This window comes from Apium graveolens, chromosome 6 (genome assembly GCF_009905375.1).
Source record: "Apium graveolens cultivar Ventura chromosome 6, ASM990537v1, whole genome shotgun sequence".
Taxonomy (NCBI): domain Eukaryota; kingdom Viridiplantae; phylum Streptophyta; class Magnoliopsida; order Apiales; family Apiaceae; genus Apium; species Apium graveolens.
Window position 1 is genome coordinate 231,779,520 of NC_133652.1, and position 8,868 is coordinate 231,788,387.

The 8,868-nt window shown below is 33.0% G+C and overlaps 1 long non-coding RNA gene across 1 annotated transcript; it reads left to right on the top strand.

Moving 5' to 3' along the window:
• The first annotated feature begins 361 nt into the window (after positions 1–361).
• On the top strand, positions 362–7,347 carry LOC141668906 (uncharacterized). The gene is made up of 4 exons (XR_012553262.1): positions 362–540; positions 667–748; positions 897–1,063; positions 7,100–7,347. It is a non-coding gene; the product is annotated as an uncharacterized LOC141668906 (long non-coding RNA).
• The last annotated feature ends 1,521 nt before the right edge of the window (positions 7,348–8,868 follow it).

Consider the following 8,868-nt stretch of genomic DNA (forward strand, 5'->3'; position numbering starts at 1 on the left):
TCTATCATCAATCTCACTGTTAGTACCACCACAACGATCTTATTCCTAGATTGGATCGGGTTTTTTCGATCGATTAGGGGCTTCGATTACAGGGTATGATTTATTAGTATTTTCATATTTTTAAATTTTAATGTATCTCCCTCTCTGTTCTCTTTCCCTTTCTCTATCTCTCCATCTTTCTCTCTTTGTTTTGAAAGGTATTTAGCAATTATTTGCTCTCTCTCTCTATTATTAATATGAAGTTTGTGACTATTTTAATTATAACATGATAAAGTATAGAGATGTGTAGAAATTAAAGCCATGTTTATGTTAAGTAATATTTAAATAACATACTATTTCTTTCGAAATAGATATTGCAATTACTAGCAACTGTGCTTATAGTTAATTGTAATTTTGTTTACAATTGGTTGTAATTGTGTGCCTAATTGGATGGAATGTTTGTGAAATATGATGCTTAGTTAAAAATGATGTGTGATGATTTTTCCAGGAAAAGTTATTATAGGCATGTCTTGAAGACTTGTCGGTGGCTTTCAGTCATTTGTAAGAACTGGTTTTATGCATTTTTATTTTCTATTTTTTTAGATTTGTGGACTGATTGCTTAGCTGTGATCTCTAATATATGTGTATTATTTAGTTTATTCATGATTTTATTGCGTTGTGTATCAGGAGAGAGCTGGAGTGGCACTTGATGGTTACAATAAGATGTGGGCAGGAAGGTCACATTGTGGGAGTTTCAGTTTTGGGCTTAGTAGGTTCCTATTTCCCACTTCTGAGTGTGATATACGTTTACTTTGGTGTGCTTCTTTGATATTTTGGTTATTTTTTGTTATTATTTTTAATGGCTAATTGGTTGTAATGCTTGACTACATGGTGGTTTTATTTGGTTTAATTTTAAGAGGAGATGGGTACGGGTCGGTGGTCGGTTTGGCCTGCTAATTGAGCTGCGAGGTGTATGGTAGTGGCACTCACTGTTGATTTTCGATTGCTTGGAGCTTGTTTTCCTGGTATTGGAGTGCGAATAATTGCACTAGTCAGTGGTCCATGGAGAGAAGGACCTAAGGCGGTATGTCTTTCTGTGTAATGGTTTTAATAACTTAAGTGCCATATTATTTTGTTGTTGTGTTTAACATTACCTTGGTTACTAACTTCTGCAACTCGAGATATTTCCTGCTGTGTATGTTTTCCCAGAATGATTAGTTAGATCTGTCAAAGGCAGGAATCTTAATACTGCTAATCTTCTATGTATTCATTCTTCTAAGATATTTAATCTTTTTGCTTTCAGATTTTACTCTGATACCACTTGTTAGGTAATGAATACAACACAGAGGGGGTGAATGTGTTTTGGATATTTTTAAGGCTGTTTGAATGTTAGTTACTTGGTTAACAAATCAGATTAGAAGTGCAGCAATACTATGTTAACTAAAATAAAATAGTGCACACAATATTTCAATACTCACTTAATTTTGTATTAAAATTAGGCTAGTGTCTTTCTACAAATCCTGGGTTCTTTGTAAGTAAAGAACTCAGCTTCTTCCTTGAGAGAGTTACAAGAAATTCTAGTTCTGTTTGATATAATTTGAAAGCAAAGGACCAGTATTTATTTAATAGATTAGTAAATGCATGTTTACACAGCATGCAATACGATGTACTAAACCCTACTTTAAGTTATCTCTAAAACTTTCCATTTATGGCTTAGTGTATCGTTGCAAATCCTATAAATCTGTGACTTTCCTTTGTCAGTTAATCTTGGCCTTTGATCTTATACTCTTCAAGCTGCTTTTGTAGACTTTTCAATCTAACTGATTAGATCATTTGTTGATTGATAATCTTGAATATTTAACTTGTTTGCATTCTGTACTTGAGATTCATATCGAGATCTCCAGTTTGATCTATAGAGAACTGACATCCCAATAAGTATAATGACTTATCGATATCTCTTAGTTCTCTATAAGTGTTTTGACTTTTCGAGGTCTTTGAGTTCTCTATAAGTGAACATGGCTTGTTGTAATACCCCCAAATCCGGGGTCGGGGATCCAGGTTGTCACGAGTTCCATTTCCCTTATCAAAACTTAATCTTAACAGTCAACCAACTACTGCGTACTGTGACCCCACAATATACACACACACACCACAAGTTATAGTCTCAGAGATGAATACCAAAAATAACACAAGTCATTTTATTCCACAATTATAAACCGTTTCACCTTAAAAGTGTTTCTGAATAAATTTACATATTCTTTGCCATTATTACAATTCATAAATATACATAAGTCTGGTACAATAAAAGTTGAAAGCCTAGCCTATTGGTAGTTGCTACCTCAGCCACAACGACATCAACGCCTATAGGAAACTGTGAAATGTTTCCTAACCGCTCACGAATTGGGAGCTTGATCCTGTTCATCTTGTATATCTGTTGTTGTGTGATGAAAGAAGAAAGTAAGGGTGAGCAACAAGCTCACCGAAATAATATGTATAATAATTAACAATATATGAGCATTCTCATAGTACTCATGAAAGTCTTGGTCAAGAAGAAATGAACCAAGCTGATATCTTAACGCGACCAAGTCGCAAAATATTCAGTATATATATATATACATATATACTTTTCACAATCTTCGAAATCCTCTGACATGTATAATATACACAGAGTTCCAGTTTATAACTGTATAAAAAATATCGTTGCAAAGTGATCTCATATATCTAACCTTGTCTCAAAGTTTTTCCGAAAATCTTTGACATGCACAAGATAATCATTTACTAAATATAAGTTTAAAAGATGAAGTTACAAGATACTCCAATATACTTATATCTTTCCGAATACTACTTGAACTACCACCGTTTAAGTTATAATTAGTTTCAAAAGTTCATCACATAGATGAGACTACAAGATAAGATTTGAATAGGTTCAATCCTTGAAATATCATTATAAATAATGAAGTTACGAGATACTTCATTAAGTCCCGATATATATATACACCTATATATATACATTTCATACACTCCTTGAAAACCTCTGTTATGAAAATTATGAACAGAGTTGTAATATCCAATGAATTTGGAAAGGAGAAAACCTTGGCATAAATCTGATATCTTGCTGATCAAGCAAACCAATAAGTAACCTTCTCTACTGTAGATGGATGAATTCCTCGCCGGTCATCACCTTGGCCGCATTCGGACCTCGCGCTAGACCGTTACCCGGCCACTCATGCGTGGATGGACTGTCACCCAGCCTCTTACACCTTCATAGACCGTACCCCGGCCTGTCGCTTATGCCGACTCAATCAGATGGACTTACTTCCCGAACATTGGGCAAGTAATCAAATTGTTGTCTCAAAACAGCAACCACGTTGCGAATATAAAATACACCACAGAGCCGGATCCCTCATGTTTTGAGCGAGTATTTAAATCCCCTTTGAAAGAAAGATCTTAAATATAAAAATGAGTTTTGGGATCCGCTCTAACTTTTAAAAATCATTTTGAAGACTCGAAAATATTTTTAAGAATGTTTGGAGTAATGCTGATTTAATGAAATAAATCAGTCCCGATATATTAGAAAATATCTGAATATTATTATTTAAATAATATTCCCATAAAGAATAATCTTTATAAAAATAATTGAAGTAAAAGTTTTAAAACTTATACTTGAAATGAATATTAAATAACCAAAGATATACTTATACGAAAGTACTATCTTTATTTGAATAATCAAAAGTGAGTTTGATTATCGACACATTATTTATTAAAATAAAGAATATTATTTAATAAATAAGCGGAGTCATAAGTCCTCAAATGAATATTCAAAATAATATTCATTAAATAAAATAAAGCGAGTCATAAGTCCTCGAATGAATATTCAAATATTATTCATTAAATAAAATAAACCGAGTCATAAGTCCTCGAATGAATATTCAACTAATATTCATTAAATAAAATAAAGTTATCGAATAAACCTTATTCGATTAATAGTTTTGAAAACTATATCAATATATATATATGTAAATATATATATATAATATACTCGGGAACATCGACTCCCGGTTTTAGAAAATGTTCACCGTGGGGTCCCCTATACTAAGGGTATACGCAATTACTGCTTATCTCTAGTATAGGTATTATGCAACTGAATCAGCAGATATATGTATCAAGATTATGAAACAGGCATGCATATATACCATATCACATGCTCCAAACAAGAATTTGCTAATTAACCATCATGTATCTATCACAAGATAATGTATATACATATGTATACATCACAACAATAGTGTAACGGGTAGAAAACTTGCCTGAGCGACTGGGGGTGGTAAAAGTCCTGGGATGAGTCTGGTAACCTATAAACCACATATAAGTTGGAATTAAACCAAAGTCGCTTAAGAATCTATACTTTAACCAATTAGACCCTAACGTTCGCTTTTGCGCTTAACGATTAACTTAAGTCGCTCGAGTACCCTCGGCTCCACCATTTTTAATAAATTAACCATTAAGGGTTTTAAGGCGATTCTTTCGCGAGTGCCTTACCAACTACATAATACACTTCACATAAATGTTTCATACTCCAATTAGTCCTTTAAGGTCTTTAACCTATGTTTCAAAGTAAGGAGAGGGGTAATGGTTCGTTCGTAAAACGCCGTTACTTAAAACGGTCGTTTCTCCTAAACCGTATATCGGATTCAAACGAACCATATATAAAAAAAAGCTCGTAACATGAACTATCTAATCATGGCAATGGTCAAAACCTAGCAGTGAGTTCTCAGGTCCTGATGTTAAGAACAAAAACAGTCTAAAGTAAATCGGACATTACGACGGCTATGTTTACGCGATTACCAATTTTTATTCTACTCCAAACCAACCACCAATCAACCACAATTCATTCATACAACCAAAATCCATCCATATCATACTACAACAGCCCCAACACCTCAAGTTCTCCAATTTATATTATTCTCAAACATGAATTAAAACTATACTTAAGTTCATTAATCAATAATCCAAGAATTACAACTCCAACTCATTACAAAACCAACCACACTCTAAGTCTACAAGAATCATGCTTCTCATGAACCATAACAACAAACCTAAACCTAATACTCAAAGTAAAGTTAGGTTTTGGAGGGGTTATACCTTCCTTGGAGAGTGGAGAATCAAGTAATTAGCTTGGAATCACCCTTAAAAGTCCTTATCCAAGCTTAATCTAAACAAAAACTCAAGAACAAAAATTTAAGTTCTTGAAAAACACTATTCACCCTCTTCTTCCATGATTTTTAGGAAGAGATTGTGAATGAATTTGAAGCTCAAACTTATAGGATAGCTATATCTATGCATAAGGAACCTTGGATAATTACCTCATGATTTAACAAAGCTTGGATCTTGGTTTTGGATTTTTCTTTCCTTTGAAAATGAAAAGAGGCCGAGAGCTTCTTCTTGAATAATGAAGTCAACTTTGTGTTTTATGATTTGTGATTTGTTTTTCTTGGTTGTTTTGTTTTGTTTTGCTTAATTACCTTTTAACCATGGTAACTTTTGCATGGCCAAGAATCAACCAACAACACACTTCCTTTTTGTCATGCTTATCTCACCTTGTTATGTCATCCTCCCACACTTGTCCTCTTCTTATTGGTTTGATGACATCATCCTCACTAACCTCTTTGATTAGCTTCTAATTACTTGGCTAATGACCGATGATCTGTTACACGGTTCGCTTAACTTTCGTTTTCGTTTATCGTTTGAGGGATCATACCCGGGATCTTATTACTTGGGTTTCCTTAACCTTTCTCAATACATTATATTCCTTTTATGATCCTCTCTTAATATCCTTGAATTTAAATCCTTTTTATCCTGTTACCTTATACTCAATTCTTTCGGTATCTGGTGGATTTTCGGGAAAAATCAAAGTGTTTGAATTTGGATTCTGACGATCTTTACATACACTTATATATCATATAGAGTGCTAATAAGATCTCAGAATAACAATAAAAGAACCCCTACATAGTGTGGTATGAAAAGTTTTCTTATTCAGCATAATCAGCAAAATTACTATTCATAAGGGTTTCAAAAATTCCAAAAATTGGGGTTATTACACTTGTCGAGGTCTCCAAATTTATGCATGTGAAAATTACTTGTCGATATCTCTGAGATCTCTGTAAGCATATTGACTTATCGATATCTCTGAGATCTCTAATGAGAAAATTGACTTGTCGATATCTCCAATCTTCATATCTTCATTTTCACTTGTTGATATCTCTGAGTTCTCTAATGCCGAATTGACTTGTCCATATCTCAGAGATGTCTATATACATTTTGACTTGTAGATATCTCTGAGATCTCTAATGATAATTTGACTTGTCGATATCTCTGAGTTCTCTAATGCAGAAATGACTTTCGATATCTTAGAGATCTATATATACATTTTGACTTGTAGATATCTCTGAGATCTCTAATGATAATTTGGCTTATCGATATCTCCAATTTTTATGTTTTTATTTGGCTTGTCGATATCTCTGAGACTTCTCTATAAGCTGTTTTGGACTTCTCGATAAGTCATTCTTGAGTCCTCGAATGACTTCTCTATATGACTTGATCTGTGACTTGTAGGTATCTTGACTTAGAACATTTTTACTAAAACAGATTTATTAAACTCCAAGCTTCTTCATAATTTCTCTGAGGCATGATCTTCTTGATCTTCTTCCAGAGTTTTATTCTTAGGCTTGAGACTGTTTATAGAAAAATACTCCAGTCTAATCTTTGACGTTTTTACTGACTCAAGTAATACAATACAAAATAAAAATTTAGATTATCATACAACTAATTCTTAGGGCTGTCAATATGACTTAGTATTTTTATAGTACAGGCATGTCTTGTACAACAACTTAATATTCTAGTTTTTAACCCCTACTTGCCTGATTAGTTGGTTTAGCATATGTTTTAGCTTGTGTGATGTTATGAAGTATTTTGTGATAGGCATGAGATTTCTTGCAGATTCAGCACTATAGCTTATATGATGCAACTTATATAAGTTGTCCTTAATGATGTCGAGAACAAACTTAGGAGTTACTGCATGTCCTTCTGTGTTTCTAATCATTTTATTTGTTAAATCTTCTAGATCATAAGCTTGAGAACAAACTAAATCTTTGCTTCCAAGAAGAAATTGCCCAAAATTACAACGCTGAAAGCTTGGGAAGCGGAAAAAGGTCACGTGGAGGCATGCATTTCCTTTGCAATTCAAGTTGACGTGGTTGAGATAATTGCATTTTATATTGGCTCTGATTAAGTATGATTCCACCATTTGTATAATATAGTCTTTAGCAAAATTAAAATAGAAGAATGCCCGTCTCACTAGTTCAAGTTTATTTTAACGCTTTTAAATTTATTCAATAATTCTTATATCACAGTTTTATATTTTATAACCCAGTTTGTATTATATTATATGTAATTTATGAAATTAACAGGTCACTTATTTGTGGGAAATTAATATTAAATAATAGCTTTTATAAAATTTTAATTATAAAATATGGCCCAGAAAAATTTTACAAAATGTAAAATCGATGTTGCAACACTATTGGGGGTCACATATGGGACCCACCATATTCTACTGATTTTCAAACACATGTTGCAACACTGGTTAACTTCAATTGCAACCCTGGTTGACATTGTAGTAGCATGTTTTTACAACAGATAACCAGGAATTGCAATGGGGTGTGTCGGTGTTGCAATAAAGTGCTTTCCCAACGGCTAAAATTGCAACACTCGAAAAGCGTTGTTATAGCTTTTTGGCACCTATAACAACGGTGTTTTGGCCTTTAGCAACGCTTGTTGGAATTTCCAGTATGCAATCTATGGTGTAGTGTAAAAAGAACAAAAGTATGTAGAGAACTGAGTTCTCGATAAGTCTAAATGACTTCTCAACAAGTCATTTTGAGACTTCTCGATAAGTCTCTTTCTGACTTCTCGAAGGACTTTTCGACAAGCTTCATTATGACTTCTCGATAACTGTTGTAGAGATCTCGACATATGTTTATACATAAAGTTATCTACAAGTACAAATTTTAGACTTCTCGATAACTTAGAGCTAAAATTAATTTAATTAAATAAATTATTTTAGTAAAATACTTTTGATATAAAATTATTCTATATTTATATTGATTTTTTCAAATAAAAATTGGAGTAATTCAGTCCAATTAGGACAAACTGGGTATTTATTTTATATCTTGATAAGTCACTATCTAGATCTCGATAAGAGTCAGGATAGTGACATCTCGACATGAGGTCCCTATAGATATATTCATTATGTAATAACCCCAATTTTTGGAAAATTTTGAAACACGGATGAATAGTAACTTTTGCTGATGATGCTGATTAAGGAAAATTATCAGACTACGCTATATAGGAGTACTGTTATGGAAATTCTAAGATCGTATTAGTATTTCATAAAGTAAATAAGTGTATGTAAAGATCGTCAGAATCCAAATCCGAACACTTTGATTTTTCCCGAAAATCCACCAGATACCGAAAGAATTCAGTATAAGGTAACATGATTAAAAAGATTTAAATTCAAGGATTATAAGAGAGGATCATAAAAGGAATATAATGTATTGAGAAAGGTTAAGGGAACCCAAGTAATAAGATCCCGGGTATGATCCCTCAAACGATAAACGAGAACGAAAGTTAAGCGAACCGTATAACAGATCAGCGGTCATTAGCCAAGTAATTAGGGGTTAAGCAAAGAGGTTAGTGGGTGATGATGACATCATACCAATAAGAAGAAAACAAGTGTAAAAGGATGACATAATCAAGATGACCTAAGCATGACCTAGTAGATATTTTGAATTGGTGGAATATTAGCCAAGTGTTTTTAACCATGGTAAATTCTAA